We start from the raw sequence: 22,827 nt of genomic DNA, 5'->3' as shown, positions 1-22,827 counted from the left end.
GTCTTACTGGCTGTAGTGGTTATGTGTCTTACTGCCTGTAGTAGCTATGTGTCTTATTGGCTGGTAGTGGTTATGTGTCTTATTGGCTGTAGTGGTTACGTGTCTTACTGGTTATAGTGGTCATGTGTCTTATTGGCTGTAGTGGTTATGTGTCTTATTGGCTGTAGTGGTTATGTGTCTTACTGGCTGTAGTGGTTATGTGTCTTACTGCCTGTAGTGGTTATGTGTCTTATTGGCTGTAGTGGTTATGAGTCTTATTGGCTCTAGTGGTTATGTGTATTACTGGCTGTAGTGGTTATGTGTTTTATTGGCTGTAGTGGTTATGTGTCTTACTGGCTGTAGTGGTTATGTGTCTTATTGGCTGTAGTGGTTATGTGTCTTACTGGCTGTAGTGGTTATGTGTCTTATTGGCTGTAGTGGTTATGTGTCTTACTGGCTGTAGTGGTTATGTGTCTTACTGGCTGTAGTGGTTATGTGTCTTATTGGCTGTAGTGGTTATGTGTCTTACTGGCTGTAGTGGTTATGTGTCTTATTGGCTGTAGTGGTTATGTGTCTTAGTGGCTGTAGTGGTAATGTATCTTATTGGCTGTAGTGGTTATGTGTCTTATTGGCTGTAGTGGTTATGTGTCTAATTGGCTGTAGTGGTTATGTGTCTTTCTGGCTGTAGTGGTTATGTGTCTTACTGGCTGTAGTGGTTATGTGTCTTATTGGCTATAGTGGTTATGTGTCTTACTGCCTGTAGTGGATGTGTCTTACTGCCTGTAATGGATGTGTCTTACTGCCTGTAGTGGCTATGTGTCTTACTGGCTGTAGTGGTTATGTGTCTTATTAGCTGTTGTGGTTGTGTCTTATTGGCTATAGTAGTTATGTGACTTACTGGCTGTAGTAGTTATGTGTCTTATTGGCTGTAGTTGTTATGTGTCTTACTGGCTGTAGTGGTTATGTATTATTGCCTGTAGTGGTTATGTGTGTTACTGGCTGTAGTGGTTATGTGTCTTATTGGCTGTAGTGGTTATGTGTCTTATTGGATGTACTGGTTATGTGTCTTATTGGTTGTAGTAGTTGTGTCTGATTGGCTGTAGTGGTTATGTGTCTTACTGCCTGTAGAAGCTATGTGTCTTATTGGCTGGTAGTGGTTAGGTGACTTATTGGCTGTAGTGGTTATGTGTCTTACTGCCTGTAGTGGATGTGTCTTACTGCCTGTAATGGATGTGTCTTACTGCCTGTAGTGGCTATGTGTCTTACTGGCTGTAGTGGTTATGTGTCTTATTAGCTGTTGTGGTTGTGTCTTATTGGCTATAGTAGTTATGTGACTTACTGGCTGTAGTGGTTATGTGTATTACTGGCTGTAGTGGTTATGCGTCTTACTGCCTGTAGTGGTTATGTGTCTTATTGGCTGTAGTGGTTATATGTTTTATTGGCTGTAGTGGTTATGTGTCTTACTGCCTGTAGTGGCTATGTGTCTTACTGGCTGTAGTGGTTATGTGACTTTTTAGCTGTTGTGGTTGTGTCTTATTGGCTATAGTAGTTATGTGTCTTACTGCCTGTAGTGGTTATGTGTCTTATTGGCTGTAGTGGTTATATGTTTTATTGGCTGTAGTGGTTATGTGTCTTATTGGCTGTAGTTGTTATGTGTCTTACTGGCTGTAGTGGTTATGTATTATTGCCTGCAGTGGTTATGTGTGTTACTGGCTGTAGTGGTTATGTGTCTTATTGGCTGTAGTGGTTATGTGTCTTTTTGGCTGTACTGGTTATGTGTCTTATTGGTTGTAGTAGTTGTGTCTGATTGGCTGTAGTGGTTATGTGTCTTACTGCCTGTAGAAGCTATGTGTCTTATTGGCTGGTAGTGGTTATGTGTCTTATTGGCTGTAGTGGTTACGTGTCTTACTGGTTATAGTGGTCATGTGTCTTATTGGCTGTAGTGGTTATGTGTCTCATTGGCTGTAGTGGTTATGTGTCTTACTGGCTGTAGTGGTTATGTGTCTTACTGGCTGTAATTGTTATGTGTCTTATTGGCTATATTGGTTATGTGTCTTAGCTGCTGTAGTGGTTATGTGTCTTATTGGCTGATATGGTTATGTGTCTTATTGGCTGTAGAGGTTATGTGTCTTACTGGCTGTAGTGGTTAAGTGTCTTTCTGCAAGTAGTGGTTTTATGTCTTATTGGCTGTAGTGGTTGTGTCTTACTGGCTGTAGTGGTTATGTGTCTTATTGGCTGTAGTGTTTATGTGTCTTATTGGCTGTAGTGGTTATGTGTCTTATTGGCTGTAGTGGTTGTGTTTTACTGGCTGTAGTGGTTATGTGCCTTACTGGCTGTAGTGGTTATGTGTCTTAGTGGCTGTAGTGGTTATGTGTCTTATTGGCTGTAGTGGTTATGTGTCTTACTGGCTGTAGTGGATATGTGTCTTACTGCATGTAGTGGTTATGTGTCTTATTGACTGTAGTGGTTATGTGTCTTACTGGCTGTAGTGGATATGTGTCTTACTGGCTGTAGTGGATATGTGTCTTACTGCATGTAGTGGTTATGTGTCTTATTGGCTGTAGTGGTTATGTGTCTTACTGGCTGTAGTGGATATGTGTCTTACTGCATGTAGTGGTTATGTGTCTTATTGGCTGTAGTGGTTATGTGTCTTACTGCCTGTTGTGGTTGTGTCTTATTGGCTGTAGTGGTTTCGTGTCTTCCTGCCTGTAGTGGTTATGTGTTTTATTTGCTGTAGTGGTTAAGTGTCTTTCTGCATGTAGTGGTTTTATGTCTTATTGTCTGTAGTGGTTATGTGTCTTATTGGCTCTAGTGGTTATGTGTCTTTTTGGCTGTAGTGGTTGTGTCTTATTGACTGTAGTGGTTATGTTTCTTAGTGGCTGTAGTGGTTATGTGTCTTATTGGCTGTAGTGGTTATGTGTCTTACTGGCTGTAGTGGTTGTGTGTCTTATTGGCTGTAGTGGTTATGTGTCTTACTGGCTGTAGTGGTTGTGTGTCTTATTGGCTGTAGTGGTTATGTGTCTTATTGGCTGTTGTGGTTATGTGTCTTATTGGCTGTAGTGGTTATGTGTCTTATTAGCTGTAGTGGTTATGAATACATGGTTAATAATATGTTCCTCTCTATCATCACCAGTAGATATTGGCAGAAGTAGTAATTGAAGTGGTAATGTCATTACTATGCCCGGTGTGTAGTGAAGGGATTTTGCAGGACAAACAGAGACCGACAGTGGCCCAGGCTGTGATGTGGCTGTAGCCTGGCCGCCTAGCCAAATATGCATCCCAAATGGCACTCTATTTGCTATGTAGTGCCCTACTTTGATTTGGGCCCTTATGGTTCTGGTCTAAATTAGTGCACTACATAAGGAATAGGGTGCCATTTGGGACAACACCAAACACTGATGTCCTCTGGAGCTCTAAATGTAAATGCTGTCTATTCTCCCAGCGTTTAATAAATGTTCTGGAGGTTTATTAATGTGCAAATGGGTGAGAGCACCTCTCCCCTGCTCCAGGCAGCCCCAGCCGAACGGCAGAGTGAACGGCAGCACAGAGGCACAGAGCTGTTTAACAGAGAGATTCACAAATCAGTCCAACTGGAGCTCAGCCTGTGGCTGCCTCTCTCTCCACTGGGGAACCACTAGCAGTATTTAATTCACACACTGTGTGTATGTGTGTGTGTGTGTATACTGTATGTGTATGATGGAGTCCATTACCCGCCAGAGAGCCTTTTATGTTTACTTATTTGTACCGCTCTCAAATAAGGTTCTTCCAGTGCCACTCACCTGGTGAATGGCAGGTTGTCATAGGGAAATTGGGTCGAGAGATGGGAGCAACATCCAGATTCTGGCATCATGCATAAAGTTCCGTCACTCACAGAGCTAGAATACAAATAGGGAAATCTCAGGATAAAGACTCCTAGGATCCAGCCATAGTAATATGAATGCAAATAGGATTAAGGGCCAGCTTTAGAGACTGATATACAATTCACTGTGCTTATATGAGTCTGACGGCGGAGGCTATACATTCTCAACCTATACTGGAAATGAGGACACACTTATACAGACAGCTTTCACGGTAGTTTTCATGCATACAGACAGCTTTCATGGTAGTTTTCATGCATACAGACAGCTTTCACGGTAGTTTTCATGCATACAGACAGCTTTCATGGTGGTATTCATGGATTTTTCTCTCCCATCACCTCGTATTGTGATTAGCAGTAGAGATGCATCACCTCATATTGTGATTAGCAGTAGAGATGCAGCACCTCGTATTGTGATTAGCAGTAGAGATGCAGCACCTCATATTGTGTATAGCAGTAGAGATGCATCACCTCATATTGTGATTAGCAGTAGAGATGCAGCACCTCATATTGTGTATAGCAGTAGAGATGCATCACCTCATATTGTGATTAGCAGTAGAGATGCAGCACCTCATAATGTGTATAGCAGTAGAGATGCATCACCTCGTATTCTGATTAGCAGTAGAGATGCAGCACCTCATATTGTGTATAGCAGTAGAGATGCATCACCTCATATTGTGATTAGCAGTAGAGATGCAGCACCTCATATTGTGATTAGCAGTAGAGATGCAACACCTCATATTGTGATTAGCAGTAGAGATGCAGCACCTCATATTGTGATTAGCAGTAGAGATGCATCACCTCATATTGTGATTAGCAGTAGAGATGCAGCACCTCATACTGTGTATAGCAGTAGAGATGCATCACCTCATATTGTGATTAGCAGTAGAGATGCATCACTTCATATTGTGATTAGCAGTAGAGATGCAGCACCTCATATTGTAATTAGCAGTAGAGATGCATCACCTCGTATTGTGATTAGCAGTAGAGATGCATCACCTCGTAATGTGATTAGCAGTAGAGATGCATCATCTCGTAATGTGATTAGCAGTAGAGATGCATCATCTCGTAATGTGATTAGCAGTAGAGATGCATCATCTCGTATTGTGATAAGCAGTAGAGATGCATCACCTCGTAATGTGATTAGCAGTAGAGCAGCCTCTCATTAGTGTTCTATACCGAATCATCTTTCAGGTGTTTTCACTCAATATTAGTTTGATGTTCGTCTGGGGGAGAAATAATTGGCTTGATGTAATGTACATTTGTTTTTACAAACCCACAGGAGTGAACTACAAAGGGCTTTTCATTCAGGTTCAGACAACAACTCAAAGTTTTTTCTCTTTTACTCGACTGATTTAACAAGCGTTTAAACTGACTGATCTCGAAAATAATTTGTGCTTCATGCTGTGACTAGGTTCTTTCTGTTGGGGTCAAATTCTACAGCCGTCGTCTGGGCTTTTGTGTCCATAACCTCTTGCTGACTGTTGATAGCAATAAATATTATTTGACATTTGACTGCTGTTTTTCTTGTCAGAGGGAGAAAATAACAAGGTCCATTCTGCTTCATAAATTTTCACTCATTACGTCTCTTTGAACACATAATCTCTCTCTCTCTCGCTCTCTCTCTCTCTCTCTCTCTCTCTCTCTCTCTCTCTCTCTCTCTCTCTCTCTCTCTCTCTCTCTCTCTCTCTCCCAGGGCTCTTAGCTGGTTCTCTCCAGAGCTGAGGCCTGGTTTATCTCCATCCATGGAGTTAAGAAAGCTGTCAGAGCTGTAAATTTGGACGCCCTTCGTTAGAGGCCCTCCCCTGCCTGTAATTCATCAGAATCATCAGTGGTCTTTAGTTTCCTTTCAGAGGCTGTAAAGTACACTGACTCTGAGGAGAGGTGAGGGGTGAGAGTGTGGGAGGTGAAGGGAGAAGGGTTAGGTTAGGGGGGAGAAAGGAGTGAGGCGAGGGAAGAGGGGTTTAGGAGGGTGGGAGGCGAGTGGAAAGGGAGACAAAGAGATGGGGTGAGGGAGGCGAGGGGACCGTCGGGGCCTGTGACGCGTGGGGGTCAGCTGCCAGACCTATGAATGATATACGGTGAGGCCTGTGTACCTCGCTGACACTAGACACTAACTCGACTGCTTTACAATCAGATTCATTTTCCCCTCGCTTTCTCCCCACTCTCTTCTCTCTCTCTCTCTTAGGCCTCATGTCATCCGCTTGATCTTTAGTGAGCTGCTTCCAGCAGATGAGGATTGACATGTCAGAGAAAACTAATGGACATAGACAGGGATATAGCTATGTGAGGAGCTGTAGAGGCCTTGCCTTTACTGTCTAACATGACCCGAGATGTATGACAGGGTGTGAGAGGTTAAAGCACCAGTCGTATAGTATTATTACATAGAGACCCAGGAAAGATCAGCAGGGCAGTAAATCAACATATAAATCTGGATGAGTGGATTGTCCATTCTAAACTTCACAATATTTTTCTATGACGTGGAACACTGATTGATGTTATGGTTCTCTTTCATGTATGATAAGGTAAACCAGTCATAAAACAGTAGTCTAGTACAGGTCAGCGTAATCTGTTTTGAAGCAGTAGCCTCACCAACTCTTTATATGAGGAGTTGAACATCCCCACTGGTGTAAGATCAGAGCGGGGACTATGTGTGAGTATGCAGTCTATTCTGGTCACTACAGGTCTGCCATGCCATACACTGGCATCCATGATGGCCCTGCCTCCGTCTATCTTTATTTTGGGCTGTTCGTTCCCTGGAGGAAGAACAGAGCATGCTGTCCATGAGAGGGCGGCTTGTTTGACGACTCTTCTAAATGGAAGACAGGGCTGGAAATAGAAATAAGAGCTGGCCTGCCTGTAGTCCCATCCTACCCACCCACCTGTCTCCCTGCCTGTAGTCCCATCCTACCCACCCACCTGTCTCCCTGCCTGTAGTCCCATCCTACCAGCCCAACTGTCTCCCTGCCTGTAGTTCCATCATACCCACCCACCTGTCTCCCTGCCTGTAGTCCCATCCTACCCAGCCACCTGTCTCCCTGCCTGTAGTCCCATCCTACCCACCCACCTGTCTCCCTGCCTGTAGTCCCATCCTACCCACCCACTTGTCTCCCTGCCTGTAGTCCCATCCTACCCACCTACCTGTCTCCCTGCCTGCAGTCCCATCCTACCCACCCAACTGACTCCCTGCCTGTAGTCCCATCCTACCCACCCAACTGACTCCCTGCCTGTAGTCCCATCCTACCCACCCACATGTCTCCCTGCCTGAAGTCCAATCCAACCCACCTACCTGTCTCCCTGCCTGCAGTCCCATCCTACCCACCCAACTGACTCCCTGCCTGTAGTCCCATCCTACCCACCCACATGTCTCCCTGCCTGTAGTCTCATCCTATCACCTACCTGTCTCCCTGCCTGCAGTCCCATCCTACCCACCCAACTGACTCCCTGCCTGTAGTCCCATCCTACCCACCCACCTGTCTCCCTGCCTGTAGTCTCATCCTATCACCTACCTGTCTCCATGCCTGCAGTCCCAAACTACCCACCCACCTGTCTCCCTGCCTGTAGTCCCATCCTATCCACCTACCTGTCTCCCTGCCTGCAGTCCCATCCTACCCACCCACCTGTCTCCCTGCCTGTAGTCCCATCCTACAAACCTACCGGTCTCCCTGCCTGTAGTCCCATCCTACCCACGCACCTGTCTCCCTGCCTGTAGTCCCATCCTACCCACCCACCTGTCTCCCTGCCTGGAGTCCCATCCTACCCACCCACTTGTCTCCCTGCCTGTAGTCCCATCCTACCCACCTACCTGTCTCCCTGCCTGCAGTCCCATCCTACCCACCCAACTGACTCCCTGCCTGTAGTCCCATCCTACCCACCCACCTGTCTCCCTGCCTGAAGTCCAATCCAACCCACCCACCTGTCTCCCTGCCTGCAGTCCCATCCTACCCACCCACCTGTCTCCCTGCCTGTAGTCCCATCCTATCACCTACCAGTCTCCCTGCCTGTAGTCCCATCCTATCCACCTACCTGTCTCCCTGCCTGCAGTCCCATCCTACCCACCCACCTGTCTCCCTGCCTGTAGTCCCATCCTACAAACCTACCGGTCTCCCTGCCTGTAGTCCCATCCTACCCACCTACCTGTCTCGCTGCTTGTAGTCCCATCCTATCACCTACCTGTCTCCCTGCCTGTAGTCCCATCCTATCCACCCACCTGTCTCCCTGCCCGTAGTCCCATCCTAACCACCTACCTGTCTCCCTGCCTGTAGTCCCATCCTATCCACCCAACTGTCTCCCTGCCTGTAGTCCCATCCAACCCACCCACCTGTCTCCCTGCCTGTAGTCCCATCCAACCCACCCACCTGTCTCCCTGCCTGTAGTTCCATCATACCCACCCACCTGTCTCCCTGCCTGTAGTCCCATCCTACCCAGCCACCTGTCTCCCTGCCTGTAGTCCCATCCTACCCACCCACCTGTCTCCCTGCCTGTAGTCCCATACTACCCAGCCACCTGTCTCCCTGCCTGTAGTTCCATCATACCCACCCACCTGTCTCCCTGCCTGTAGTCCCATCCTACCCAGCCACCTGTCTCCCTGCCTGTAGTCCCATCCTACCCACCCACCTGTCTCCCTGCCTGTAGTCCCATCATACCCACCCACCTGTCTCCCTGCCTGTAGTCCCATCCTACCCACCCACCTGTCTCCCTGCCTGTAGTCCCATCCTATCCACCCACCTGTCTCCCTGCCCGTAGTCCCATCCTACCCACCTAACTGTCTCCCTGCCTGTAGTCCCATCCTATCCACCCAACTGTCTCCCTGCCTGTAATCCCATCCAACCCACCCACCTGTCTCCCTGCCTGTAGTCCCATCCAACCCACCCACCTGTCTCCCTGCCTGTAGTTCCATCATACCCACCCACCTGTCTCCCTGCCTGTAGTCCCATCCTACCCAGCCACCTGTCTCCCTGCCTGTAGTCCCATCCTACCCACCCACCTGTCTCCCTGCCTGTAGTCCCATCCTACCCACCCACTTGTCTCCCTGCCTGTAGTCCCATCCTACCCACCTACCTGTCTCCCTGCCTGCAGTCCCATCCTACCCACCCAACTGACTCCCTGCCTGTAGTCCCATCCTACCCACCCACCTGTCTCCCTGCCTGAAGTCCAATCCAACCCACCCACCTGTCTCCCTGCCTGCAGTCCCATCCTACCCACCCACCTGTCTCCCTGCCTGTAGTCCCAAACTATCACCTACCAGTCTCCCTGCCTGTAGTCCCATCCTATCCACCTACCTGTCTCCCTGCCTGCAGTCCCATCCTACCCACCCACCTGTCTCCCTGCCTGTAGTCCCATCCTACAAACCTACCGGTCTCCCTGCCTGTAGTCCCATCCTACCCACCTACCTGTCTCGCTGCTTGTAGTCCCATCCTATCACCTACCTGTCTCCCTGCCTGTAGTCCCATCCTATCCACCCACCTGTCTCCCTGCCCGTAGTCCCATCCTAACCACCTACCTGTCTCCCTGCCTGTAGTCCCATCCTATCCACCCAACTGTCTCCCTGCCTGTAGTCCCATCCAACCCACCCACCTGTCTCCCTGCCTGTAGTCCCATCCAACCCACCCACCTGTCTCCCTGCCTGTAGTTCCATCATACCCACCCACCTGTCTCCCTGCCTGTAGTCCCATCCTACCCAGCCACCTGTCTCCCTGCCTGTAGTCCCATCCTACCCACCCACCTGTCTCCCTGCCTGTAGTCCCATACTACCCAGCCACCTGTCTCCCTGCCTGTAGTCCCATCCTATCACCTACCAGTCTCCCTGCCTGTAGTCCCATCCTATCCACCTACCTGTCTCCCTGCCTGCAGTCCCATCCTACCCACCCACCTGTCTCCCTGCCTGTAGTCCCATCCTACAAACCTACCGGTCTCCCTGCCTGTAGTCCCATCCTACCCACCTACCTGTCTCGCTGCTTGTAGTCCCATCCTATCACCTACCTGTCTCCCAGCCTGTAGTCCCATCCTATCCACCCACCTGTCACCCTGCCCGTAGGCCCATACTAACCACCGACCTGTCTCCCTGCCTGTAGTCCCATCCTATCCACCCAACTGTCTCCTGCCTGTAGTCCCATCCAACCCACCCACCTGTCTCCCTGCCTGTAGTCCCATCCAACCCACCCACCTGTCTCCCTGCCTGTAGTTCCATCCTACCCAGCCACCTGTCTCCCTGCCTGTAGTCCCATCCTACCCACCCACCTGTCTCCCTGCCTGTAGTCCCATACTACCCAGCCACCTGTCTCCCTGCCTGTAGTTCCATCATACCCACCCACCTGTCTCCCTGCCTGTAGTCCCATCCTACCCACCCACCTGTCTCCCTGCCTGTAGTCCCATCATACCCACCCACCTGTCTCCCTGCCTGTAGTCCCATCCTACCCACCCACCTGTCTCCCTGCCTGTAGTCCCATCCTATCCACCCACCTGTCTCCCTGCCCGTAGTCCCATCCTACCCACCTAACTGTCTCCCTGCCTGTAGTCCCATCCTATCCACCCAACTGTCTCCCTGCCTGTAATCCCATCCAACCCACCCACCTGTCTCCCTGCCTGTAGTCCCATCCAACCCACCCACCTGTCTCCCTGCCTGTAGTTCCATCATACCCACCCACCTGTCTCCCTGCCTGTAGTCCCATCCTACCCAGCCACCTGTCTCCCTGCCTGTAGTCCCATCCTACCCACCCACCTGTCTCCCTGCCTGTAGTCCCATCCTACCCACCCACCTGTCTCCCTGCCTGTAGTTCCATCATACCCACCCACCTGTCTCCTGCCTGTAGTCCCATCCTACCCAGCCACCTGTCTCCCTGCCTGTAGTCCCATTCTACCCACCCACCTGTCTCCCTGCCTGTAGTCCCATCATACCCACCCACCTGTCTCCCTGCCTGTAGTTCCATCATACCCACCCACCTGTCTCCCTGCCTGTAGTCCCATCCTACCAGCCCAACTGTCTCCCTGCCTGTAGTTCCATCATACCCACCCACCTGTCTCCCTGCTTGTAGTCCCATCCTACCCAGCCACCTGTCTCCCTGCCTGTAGTCCCATCCTACCCACCCAACAGTCTCCCTGCCTGTAGTCCCATCCTACCCACCCACCTGTCTCCCTGCCTGTAGTCCCATCCTACCCACACGTCTCCCTGCCTGTAGTCCCATCCTACCCACCTACCTGTCTCCCTGCCTGTAGTCCCATCCTATCCACCCACCTGTCTCCCTGCCCGTAGTCCCATCCTACCCACCTACCTGTCTCCCTGCCTGTAGTCCCATCCTATCCACCCAACTGTCTCCCTGCCTGTAATCCCATCCAACCCACCCACCTGTCTCCCTGCCTGTAGTCCCATCCAACCCACCCACCTGTCTCCCTGCCTGTAGTTCCATCATACCCACCCACCTGTCTCCCTGCCTGTAGTCCCATCCTACCCACCCAACTGACTCCCTGCCTGTAGTCCCATCCTACCCACCCACATGTCTCCCTGCCTGAAGTCCAATCCAACCCACCTACCTGTCTCCCTGCCTGCAGTCCCATCCTACCCACCCAACTGACTCCCTGCCTGTAGTCCCATCCTACCCACCCACATGTCTCCCTGCCTGTAGTCTCATCCTATCACCTACCTGTCTCCCTGCCTGCAGTCCCATCCTACCCACCCAACTGACTCCCTGCCTGTAGTCCCATCCTACCCACCCACCTGTCTCCCTGCCTGTAGTCTCATCCTATCACCTACCTGTCTCCATGCCTGCAGTCCCAAACTACCCACCCACCTGTCTCCCTGCCTGTAGTCCCATCCTATCCACCTACCTGTCTCCCTGCCTGCAGTCCCATCCTACCCACCCACCTGTCTCTCTGCCTGTAGTCCCATCCTACAAACCTACCGGTCTCCCTGCCTGTAGTCCCATCCTACCCACGCACCTGTCTCCCTGCCTGTAGTCCCATCCTACCCACCCACCTGTCTCCCTGCCTGGAGTCCCATCCTACCCACCCACTTGTCTCCCTGCCTGTAGTCCCATCCTACCCACCTACCTGTCTCCCTGCCTGCAGTCCCATCCTACCCACCCAACTGACTCCCTGCCTGTAGTCCCATCCTACCCACCCACCTGTCTCCCTGCCTGAAGTCCAATCCAACCCACCCACCTGTCTCCCTGCCTGCAGTCCCATCCTACCCACCCACCTGTCTCCCTGCCTGTAGTCCCATCCTATCACCTACCAGTCTCCCTGCCTGTAGTCCCATCCTATCCACCTACCTGTCTCCCTGCCTGCAGTCCCATCCTACCCACCCACCTGTCTCCCTGCCTGTAGTCCCATCCTACAAACCTACCGGTCTCCCTGCCTGTAGTCCCATCCTACCCACCTACCTGTCTCGCTGCTTGTAGTCCCATCCTATCACCTACCTGTCTCCCTGCCTGTAGTCCCATCCTATCCACCCACCTGTCTCCCTGCCCGTAGTCCCATCCTAACCACCTACCTGTCTCCCTGCCTGTAGTCCCATCCTATCCACCCAACTGTCTCCCTGCCTGTAGTCCCATCCAACCCACCCACCTGTCTCCCTGCCTGTAGTCCCATCCAACCCACCCACCTGTCTCCCTGCCTGTAGTTCCATCATACCCACCCACCTGTCTCCCTGCCTGTAGTCCCATCCTACCCAGCCACCTGTCTCCCTGCCTGTAGTCCCATCCTACCCACCCACCTGTCTCCCTGCCTGTAGTCCCATACTACCCAGCCACCTGTCTCCCTGCCTGTAGTTCCATCATACCCACCCACCTGTCTCCCTGCCTGTAGTCCCATCCTACCCAGCCACCTGTCTCCCTGCCTGTAGTCCCATCCTACCCACCCACCTGTCTCCCTGCCTGTAGTCCCATCATACCCACCCACCTGTCTCCCTGCCTGTAGTCCCATCCTACCCACCCACCTGTCTCCCTGCCTGTAGTCCCATCCTATCCACCCACCTGTCTCCCTGCCCGTAGTCCCATCCTACCCACCTAACTGTCTCCCTGCCTGTAGTCCCATCCTATCCACCCAACTGTCTCCCTGCCTGTAATCCCATCCAACCCACCCACCTGTCTCCCTGCCTGTAGTCCCATCCAACCCACCCACCTGTCTCCCTGCCTGTAGTTCCATCATACCCACCCACCTGTCTCCCTGCCTGTAGTCCCATCCTACCCAGCCACCTGTCTCCTGCCTGTAGTCCCATCCTACCCACCCACCTGTCTCCCTGCCTGTAGTCCCATCCTACCCACCCACTTGTCTCCCTGCCTGTAGTCCCATCCTACCCACCTACCTGTCTCCCTGCCTGCAGTCCCATCCTACCCACCCAACTGACTCCCTGCCTGTAGTCCCATCCTACCCACCCACCTGTCTCCCTGCCTGAAGTCCAATCCAACCCACCCACCTGTCTCCCTGCCTGCAGTCCCATCCTACCCACCCACCTGTCTCCCTGCCTGTAGTCCCAAACTATCACCTACCAGTCTCCCTGCCTGTAGTCCCATCCTATCCACCTACCTGTCTCCCTGCCTGCAGTCCCATCCTACCCACCCACCTGTCTCCTGCCTGTAGTCCCATCCTACAAACCTACCGGTCTCCCTGCCTGTAGTCCCATCCTACCCCCCTACCTGTCTCGCTGCTTGTAGTCCCATCCTATCACCTACCTGTCTCCCTGCCTGTAGTCCCATCCTATCCACCCACCTGTCTCCCTGCCCGTAGTCCCATCCTAACCACCTACCTGTCTCCCTGCCTGTAGTCCCATCCTATCCACCCAACTGTCTCCCTGCCTGTAGTCCCATCCAACCCACCCACCTGTCTCCCTGCCTGTAGTCCCATCCAACCCACCCACCTGTCTCCCTGCCTGTAGTTCCATCATACCCACCCACCTGTCTCCCTGCCTGTAGTCCCATCCTACCCAGCCACCTGTCTCCCTGCCTGTAGTCCCATCCTACCCACCCACCTGTCTCCCTGCCTGTAGTCCCATACTACCCAGCCACCTGTCTCCCTGCCTGTAGTCCCATCCTATCACCTACCAGTCTCCCTGCCTGTAGTCCCATCCTATCCACCTACCTGTCTCCCTGCCTGCAGTCCCATCCTACCCACCCACCTGTCTCCCTGCCTGTAGTCCCATCCTACAAACCTACCGGTCTCCCTGCCTGTAGTCCCATCCTACCCACCTACCTGTCTCGCTGCTTGTAGTCCCATCCTATCACCTACCTGTCTCCCTGCCTGTAGTCCCATCCTATCCACCCACCTGTCTCCCTGCCCGTAGTCCCATCCTAACCACCTACCTGTCTCCCTGCCTGTAGTCCCATCCTATCCACCCAACTGTCTCCCTGCCTGTAGTCCCATCCAACCCACCCACCTGTCTCCCTGCCTGTAGTCCCATCCAACCCACCCACCTGTCTCCCTGCCTGTAGTTCCATCATACCCACCCACCTGTCTCCCTGCCTGTAGTCCCATCCTACCCAGCCACCTGTCTCCCTGCCTGTAGTCCCATCCTACCCACCCACCTGTCTCCCTGCCTGTAGTCCCATACTCCCCAGCCACCTGTCTCCCTGCCTGTAGTTCCATCATACCCACCCACCTGTCTCCCTGCCTGTAGTCCCATCCTACCCACCCACCTGTCTCCCTGCCTGTAGTCCCATCATACCCACCCACCTGTCTCCCTGCCTGTAGTCCCATCCTACCCACCCACCTGTCTCCCTGCCTGTAGTCCCATCCTATCCACCCACCTGTCTCCCTGCCCGTAGTCCCATCCTACCCACCTAACTGTCTCCCTGCCTGTAGTCCCATCCTATCCACCCAACTGTCTCCCTGCCTGTAATCCCATCCAACCCACCCACCTGTCTCCCTGCCTGTAGTCCCATCCAACCCACCCACCTGTCTCCCTGCCTGTAGTTCCATCATACCCACCCACCTGTCTCCCTGCCTGTAGTCCCATCCTACCCAGCCACCTGTCTCCCTGCCTGTAGTCCCATCCTACCCACCCACCTGTCTCCCTGCCTGTAGTCCCATCCTACCCACCCACCTGTCTCCCTGCCTGTAGTTCCATCATACCCACCCACCTGTCTCCCTGCCTGTAGTCCCATCCTACCCAGCCACCTGTCTCCCTGCCTGTAGTCCCATTCTACCCACCCACCTGTCTCCCTGCCTGTAGTCCCATCATACCCACCCACCTGTCTCCCTGCCTGTAGTTCCATCATACCCACCCACCTGTCTCCCTGCCTGTAGTCCCATCCTACCAGCCCAACTGTCTCCCTGCCTGTAGTTCCATCATACCCACCCACCTGTCTCCCTGCTTGTAGTCCCATCCTACCCAGCCACCTGTCTCCCTGCCTGTAGTCCCATCCTACCCACCCAACAGTCTCCCTGCCTGTAGTCCCATCCTACCCACCCACCTGTCTCCCTGCCTGTAGTCCCATCCTACCCACACGTCTCCCTGCCTGTAGTCCCATCCTACCCACCTACCTGTCTCCCTGCCTGTAGTCCCATCCTATCCACCCACCTGTCTCCCTGCCCGTAGTCCCATCCTACCCACCTACCTGTCTCCCTGCCTGTAGTCCCATCCTATCCACCCAACTGTCTCCCTGCCTGTAATCCCATCCAACCCACCCACCTGTCTCCCTGCCTGTAGTCCCATCCAACCCACCCACCTGTCTCCCTGCCTGTAGTTCCATCATACCCACCCACCTGTCTCCCTGCCTGTAGTCCCATCCTACCCAGCCACCTGTCTCCCTGCCTGTAGTCCCATCCTACCCACCCACCTGTCTCCCTGCCTGTAGTCCCATACTACCCACCCACCTGTCTCCCTGCCTGTAGTTCCATCATACCCACCCACCTGTCTCCCTGCCTGTAGTCCCATCCTACCCAGCCACCTGTCTCCCTGCCTGTAGTCCCATTCTACCCACCCACCTGTCTCCCTGCCTGTAGTCCCATCATACCCACCCACCTGTCTCCCTGCCTGTAGTTCCATCATACCCACCCACCTGTCTCCCTGCCTGTAGTCCCATCCTACCAGCCCAACTGTCTCCCTGCCTGTAGTTCCATCATACCCACCCACCTGTCTCCCTGCTTGTAGTCCCATCCTACCCAGCCACCTGTCTCCCTGCCTGTAGTCCCATCCTACCCACCCACCTGTCTCCCTGCCTGTAGTCCCATCCTACCCACCCACCTGTCTCCCTGCCTGTAGTCCCATCCTACCCACCCACCTGTCTCCCTGCCTGTAGTCCCATCCAACCCATCCACCTGTCTCCCTGCCTGTAGTCCCATCCTACCCACCCACCCGTCTCCCTGCCTGGAGTCCCGTCCTACCCACCTACCTGTCTCCCTGCCTGTAGTCCCATCCTATCCACCCACCTGTGTCCCTGCCTGTAGTCCCATCCTATCCACCCACCTGTCTCCCTGCCTGTAGTCCCATCTTACCCACCTACCTGTCTCCCTGCCTGTAGTCCCATCCTACCCACCCACCTGTCTCCCTGCCTGTAGTCCCATCCGACCCACCTACCTGTCTCGCTGCCTGTAATCCCATCCTACCCACCCACCTGTCTCCCTTTCTCTACCTCGCATTCCAGCTCCATTTTCATTGCAAGATAAACATGGCATCTCACTCCAGAATCCAGAATGTTTTCTGAAGCAGGCAAACAAAGTGCTTTGGAAAGTCAAATGAGTTAATTATTACAATGCTGTGTAGGACAATCAAAGCAAAGCAGAGCTCAGTCAAGTTAGTAACACTACTTTCCAGGTCAAACTCCACCCTCAAGAATAAGAAGCCACTTTCTCTATTAGATAGGCATTATGTATGAAGTGCTATACCATGACAAGGGGGGAAAACAACCTCAGGTCCTCTTCTGCTTTCTAATATTTAACAACAGACAGAAAAGGTTGGTAGATGAAAGGGTGATTGTGGAAGATATTTGTTGAGTGGATGAATGTGTTAACGCAGTAGGTTTTGGACGGTGTTGTAATTTCTGAGTTCATACTTTTGAGGGCCTGGACAATTAGAACTCCGAAGAGTGTGTTTGCCAAGTTGTTGTTGGCAATGAGAACATTGACCACTAAAGGTTGTTGATGATTTGGAGATGATGTGAACGTGTTCTAACAGTTCTACCTGTAGGCCTATGTGTGAATAGGGGTTAACCTCTTGGTTCAATCCCAGTCTAGTTTAATCATTGTCACCTGTCTGACAGGTTTAGTGATGATGTCATAAGTCAGGAAGCCCTTTAGAAGTCTGCGATGGTAAGATCTTTTATTGTCATGGCGACATCTGGGTTCACAATGGTGCGGTTTAGTGGAATGGCCAGACGGGCCGATCGCTGCTTTAGGTTAGAACTTAAAAATAGTCCTAGTCTTCAGAAGCTGTGCCACAGGCAGGCAGGAAATGCTTAGATTTCTTTTCCCTTTTTGATTTTATTCGAATATTCAATAAATCCCCTGGATCTGGGGAGCAGGTGGTTGGGCTTAGATTCCCCTCCGTGCTAAGGCAAACTTCCCTTCTATATTTGAGCTTCACAAAGCTTTGTCACATGCAAAACCATTGTACACTCCGACTCTGTTATTTTTAGTGGAGAATCACTCTGCATGAAATATTTTCTCCTGAAGTATATTGACAGGGAGAATGGCCATGGTGACAATGATGATAATGATTTAAGTTAAAGTCAACGCAACTATTTCAGTCTCCGAATCCTGTTACACTGATCTCTCTGAACTTCAGAGTAACCTATTAGTATTAGCTGAGTATGAGTGTACTGAGTTAGCCCAGAATGAGAGTTTAAGACTATGCAAGACTATGTGGCCATGACGCACAGTCCAGCTCCCTCAGTAACCTGAGGCCAGGCTTATGGGCCCACCTGTCTCTAGTTGTGGACGGACATGTCTTGGCTTGCAGCCTCTACCATTGAGACCTAACCTAATGCTAACGCTGGCTAATGTTAGCGTTGTTATTGTAATGGGGTCAACATGATGCTATTTCACTCTGAGGCCAAAAGAGAGTGTGATACAGTATTGTTTTCAATGTATGTTGAAGAGGTTGTTATATATTTACTGTATTAGTTATCAGCTATATTTATTAGCTGTATGACATGCTAGTAGAACGTGTAACTTCAGCTGTGGTATAGCTTAACAATAAATGATGGAAAACATTTCGAGCATCATCCTGTCTGGAGATGCTGTCTTGTAATTTCAACTTTTACATAAATCAAGTGTCATTGGTGTTTTTATTTGGTGAAAATTTGAGGATATGCAGATACTGTAAGGGGCTGACTGAGACCGACAACAACCCCCAGATGTCATATTCTCATATCTTTGCTTACAATCATATCATGAGTAACCTGCCTAATTACTCACACATAACTTAAAATTATACAAATGTTTTCCATCATTCTGTGTGCCTCAGATTACACAGGACAAATAATTATTATAGGCCTCAACGTTTGGCAATCCAACCATGAACTGCCTCAAGCTTCTGCATTTCACTTCGTCCCAGACAACATCACAGAGTAGCAGATGCCTGAATGTTCTCATTGTAAAACTGAAAGTTACATCAGTTTCATATCAGGTAACGTCTGTAATATTGCATATTTGCGTCATGCAGAATGACTATAGTCTTGAGACTCCAGAACATTTATTAGACTTGAGCCATTTGGCCTTTAAGCCATTAGGGATCTTTAGCCGCTGCCTTTGACACCAAACTAAAGGTGGAAATGTCATGCTATTCATTTTGTACAATGCCCTTCCATCCCAGGTGGATCTTGCATCTTGCATATTGAATGCATGTACCCAGAAGAATTCTGTATTAAATGTGTTACTATGACCACACCGTGGCCTTCTCCTACTCCATCCAAATCAACTTTTTAGAAGAGACGGGTCTACACTAATTTGAGGTCTAAATGCAAAAGAGTATCTCCCAAATACACATGCTTTAATTAGACCAGGACACGTGTTTCATATCAATGCGGGTCCATGGTTTGTGTTTCAAAGTGTTCTTTCTGCTTGTTTTACTTTTACTCTTGTAATTTATAGCATTAACGCATGTTTTCTTCTGGCAACATGTATCTACAGAAGGAATTAGCTAATGAATGTTTTTAGCCTTATGAACTTGAGTGGTGTTGAGCAGTGTTTTGCTCTGCCTTCCCCAGTACACGGTGTTGTAGAGCTGAGAGCAGCCACTAATGACCTTTAGCTGTGCTGGCAGGTTTTAAGTGTGATCAGTGGGTATATGTTTAATCGTGTTGTCCTCTGCCCCAGGAGATTACAGTAACGATACCAATTAGCCCAATCTCATTAGCCTAGAAGACTCCACTGACTCTCACATACACATTAAGGGCCCTGCCTAATCTGACAGTTCTGAAGTGGGTTGTTGGTGTACGGTGTGTGTTCACTGTATACCCTGGCCTTTGGGCATTGTGGTGTGTACGTATGTCTTCTCTCTAAGTATGTATGCCTTGTGTGTGTGGACCTGTTCTGTATGTGTGTATGTCCTGGGTCTGTGTGTGTGTGTGTGTGTGTGTGTGTGTGTGTGTGTGTGTGTGTGTGTGTGTGTGTGTGTGTGTGTGTGTGTGTGTGTGTGTGTGTGTGTGTGTGTGTGTGTGTGTGTGTGTGTGTGTGGACCTGTTCTGTATGTGTGGACCTGTTCTGTATGTGTGTATGTCCTGGGTCTGTGTGTGTAAGGCTATAAGCTTAATTACTAGTCAGGGATCAGCCCCACAGAGCGGCTGTGTAATCCAGCTCTGTGTTTCCCTCCTCTGAGTCCTCTTACTGGGCGCATAAACCATATAACTTTCATGTGTGTTTGGACTTCTCTCCCCCCTGATGGTTTATTTATGAATTCCTGAGAGATGGGACGCCGCGCTCCACTCACTATCTCAGGTGTAAAGCCCCATGTTTCCCCTTTTTTACTCACTCTCTTTCTCTCTTTCTCTCCCTCTTTCTCTCTCCTTCCTCCTCAGCCCTTTCTCTCTCGTTCTCTCTCTCTCCTTCCTCCTCAGCCCTAGCCTTTCTCTCTCTCTCTTTCTTTTCTCTCTCTCTCTCTCTCTCTCTCTCTCTCTCTCTCTCTCTCTCTCTCTCTCCCTCTCTCTCTCTCTGTCTCTCTCCCCTCTCTCTTTTCCAGGCCCAGGTCTGATTAGTGCCTATTAAAGATCAGAAGGGTAAGGGGAAGCGTCCAGCTGCTCAGGGTGCTGCGCTGTGTTATATTTGGAATCTTTAGACTGTCCCGCTCACGCTCCACAACACTTTATTATTTCACAGAGTTTATTAGAGTACTGGTGGGACAGCGTCGGTTTGTATTGACGTTACTGGGGGATGGAGACATAAATGACTTCCTGTTTCAGGGCATGGAGGAGAGGAGCATCTTGGTCGCAGGTTTCCCTTTCCAGATAAAACAGAGGGGCTCGTTGACTTACTTCCTCTCTTTTCTTCTCTTTCCTCAGGTCCCACTGGTGCAGCAGGCCTAAAAATGGCTTCCTAAATGTATCACTTGTACATAAACATTGACGACATGGAAAATGTGTGATTTTAGGGATTTGGGGGATGTTGGTCTTGGTGTTATATCCTCAGCGATGACATTTGCTTTGTCATGTGCCAACTTCCAGTAACAGATGAAAATGTATACTAATTTTGAAAAAGTGTTTTTTATTTTTTAAATTATTTTTATTTATGTCACCTTTATTTAACCAGGTAGGCCAGTTGAGAACAAGTTCTCATTTACAACTGAACTGGCCAAGATAAAGCAAAGCAGTGCGACAAAAACAACAACACAGAGTTACACATAAACAAACATACACTCAATAATACAATAGAAAAGTCTATTTATTTATTTTACAGACACATCTGGTTTAGAATAATATAAATGGTCCACGTTATGACAAAACAGAAAATAATTAAGAAATTCATTGAATTAAGAAAATCTTTTATGCATATTTTAAATTGTTCACCTGGTTAATGTGACACAAATATTTATTTGAGGTGGAACATTGTGTTTGAATTAACCCCTTGTAAAAATCTCCCTCTCTCCTTTAATGTCATGCTAATGTCTTCCCCCTTTTCTCACGGTGGGTCTCATTAGGTTAGGATTAACACAGGATTATATTACTGTAGCCATGGGCTACTTACTCTAGTTACCCCTCTATCCCACTACACCAATATCTCCAGGACCTTCTCCATGATTTCATTTTGAACTCCTCAGATGACGTTAAACAGGCAAGGGTATCTGAGCCCTGGCAGCTAATCAAAGATAAATAACTGGAGGATGGCTTTGATAACTGAGCACTTTTCACACGCACCCAGCGGAAGCCATGTTTATGTACTGTCCTCTGCTGCAGGAAATTAAAGCTGTCGTCTACACAGTGTTTAGAGTAATTGGTCATTTTGTGTTATTCACATATTGTCAGGCATCTACAGTTCGCTCTACCTGTTATTGTAGAAAATAATTACTTTCGAGCTCAGACGATTTGAGGGATGGCAAATATTATATCCTCTCCCCTCTCTCTCTCTCTCTCTCTCTCTCTCTCTCTCTCTCTCTCTCCAGACTTGGCCGACGAGTGAACATCAAGGTGCGGAACAGGGTTTGTCTCACTGGCATACACACCATGTCAAACTGAATTAAAGACGTCTTACTTAACACACAGGCCATTCGATCCGAGTGCTGACAATGATGGCATCAAATCCACAGTATGTGGCACCACTATACCAAACCTCAAGACTTTTCTTGTTGTAGGGGTTGTTATTGTTGCCTCTCTGGTTGTCATCTTATTGTTTGGGTGATATGAGGAAATCTAAAGAAAGGTGAGGATGAAGAAAACATCTCCGCAATATACACAAAATGTCTGTGATTGGTTCCATCTCTGTATCTGTCACCATATTCCTACAGCAAAATCAAAACATTTTGCTGGTTGAATTGAAAAACACGGTGCTGAGTGCAGCAAAATAAATTGCCATCTTTGGTTTATTTGTGTGCCTTGTAAACATACCTAACAGCCACGAGGCCAGAAGACAACAGAGAAGGGATTTCAGTTACCCTTCTAAAGTCAAGCAGCAATGTAACGAGGTCTGCCAAAATGACACTCAAGTAAGTTGTAATGACTACATTGTTTTTTCTCCCACCCTTCTTCCAAGTAGCTGGCACACAGAAGCTGGCGGCTCACGGATGTCTGTGTGTCTGTGTGCTCAGAGAACTTAAGGAGTTTTGAAAGTTAAAAGAAAGCTTTTTCTTCCCGGATCCTGTGATGTTTCTCAGCCTTCTCTTTTGTGTTGAGCCTGGTAGACGATGCTATTATGTTAGAGGATGTAATATGGTTGTGACATCCTTCACTACCTATTTGAAAAGCACATTCGGCAGCTCGGCAGCCTTGTGAGTAGCAGTGCAACGCCTTTTCTTAACAAATGCACTTTTCCCTCACGTGCACTTTCAAGAAATCTTGTTAAACACAAAAGGAGCAGCAAGCAGCATCTGTGGGACAAAAAGAAAGACACAGAAATGAGCGATGTGGGGAAAAAATCTAACTTTGAAAAAGGATTCTAAACGTGCTGTATGCCAGGTAGATACACGAACGTCTACTCTTATTTAGCATGAAACACCTGAAATGGTGCTGTTAGTGGGCTGAAAGGCTGACCTTGAATCGTCTCCTGTCAGCATCGTGTTAGTACTCCTGCTTCCTGTCTAGGTGTTAGTACTGCTTCCTGTCTAGGTGTGCTACCATCATGACATTGTTTCTTCACTTTGATTTGTCTGCTACAGTATCGACAGAAGATCTTCCACTCTGTACTCCCTCCCTACCCTAAATCTTTCTCGTTAGCTATACGCATAGCTACTTCAGTGTTATTATATGCGAAGAGCTGCCCTTGTGGTTGTTCCTATGCATGGCAGTTATTGATATGCAGCTCTAATGATGTGCAGTACCTCTGCTAGTGGCACTTAGAGAAACATTGATTAAATGTGTTTTTAAGGGTCACCAGCACCCATTAGAATTAGCGTGCGCCCGCGAACCGCTTGT

Source organism: Oncorhynchus masou, chromosome 1, assembly GCF_036934945.1.
Source record: "Oncorhynchus masou masou isolate Uvic2021 chromosome 1, UVic_Omas_1.1, whole genome shotgun sequence".
In the NCBI taxonomy this organism is placed as follows: domain Eukaryota; kingdom Metazoa; phylum Chordata; class Actinopteri; order Salmoniformes; family Salmonidae; genus Oncorhynchus; species Oncorhynchus masou.
Note: the sequence above shows the minus strand (reverse complement) of the source record.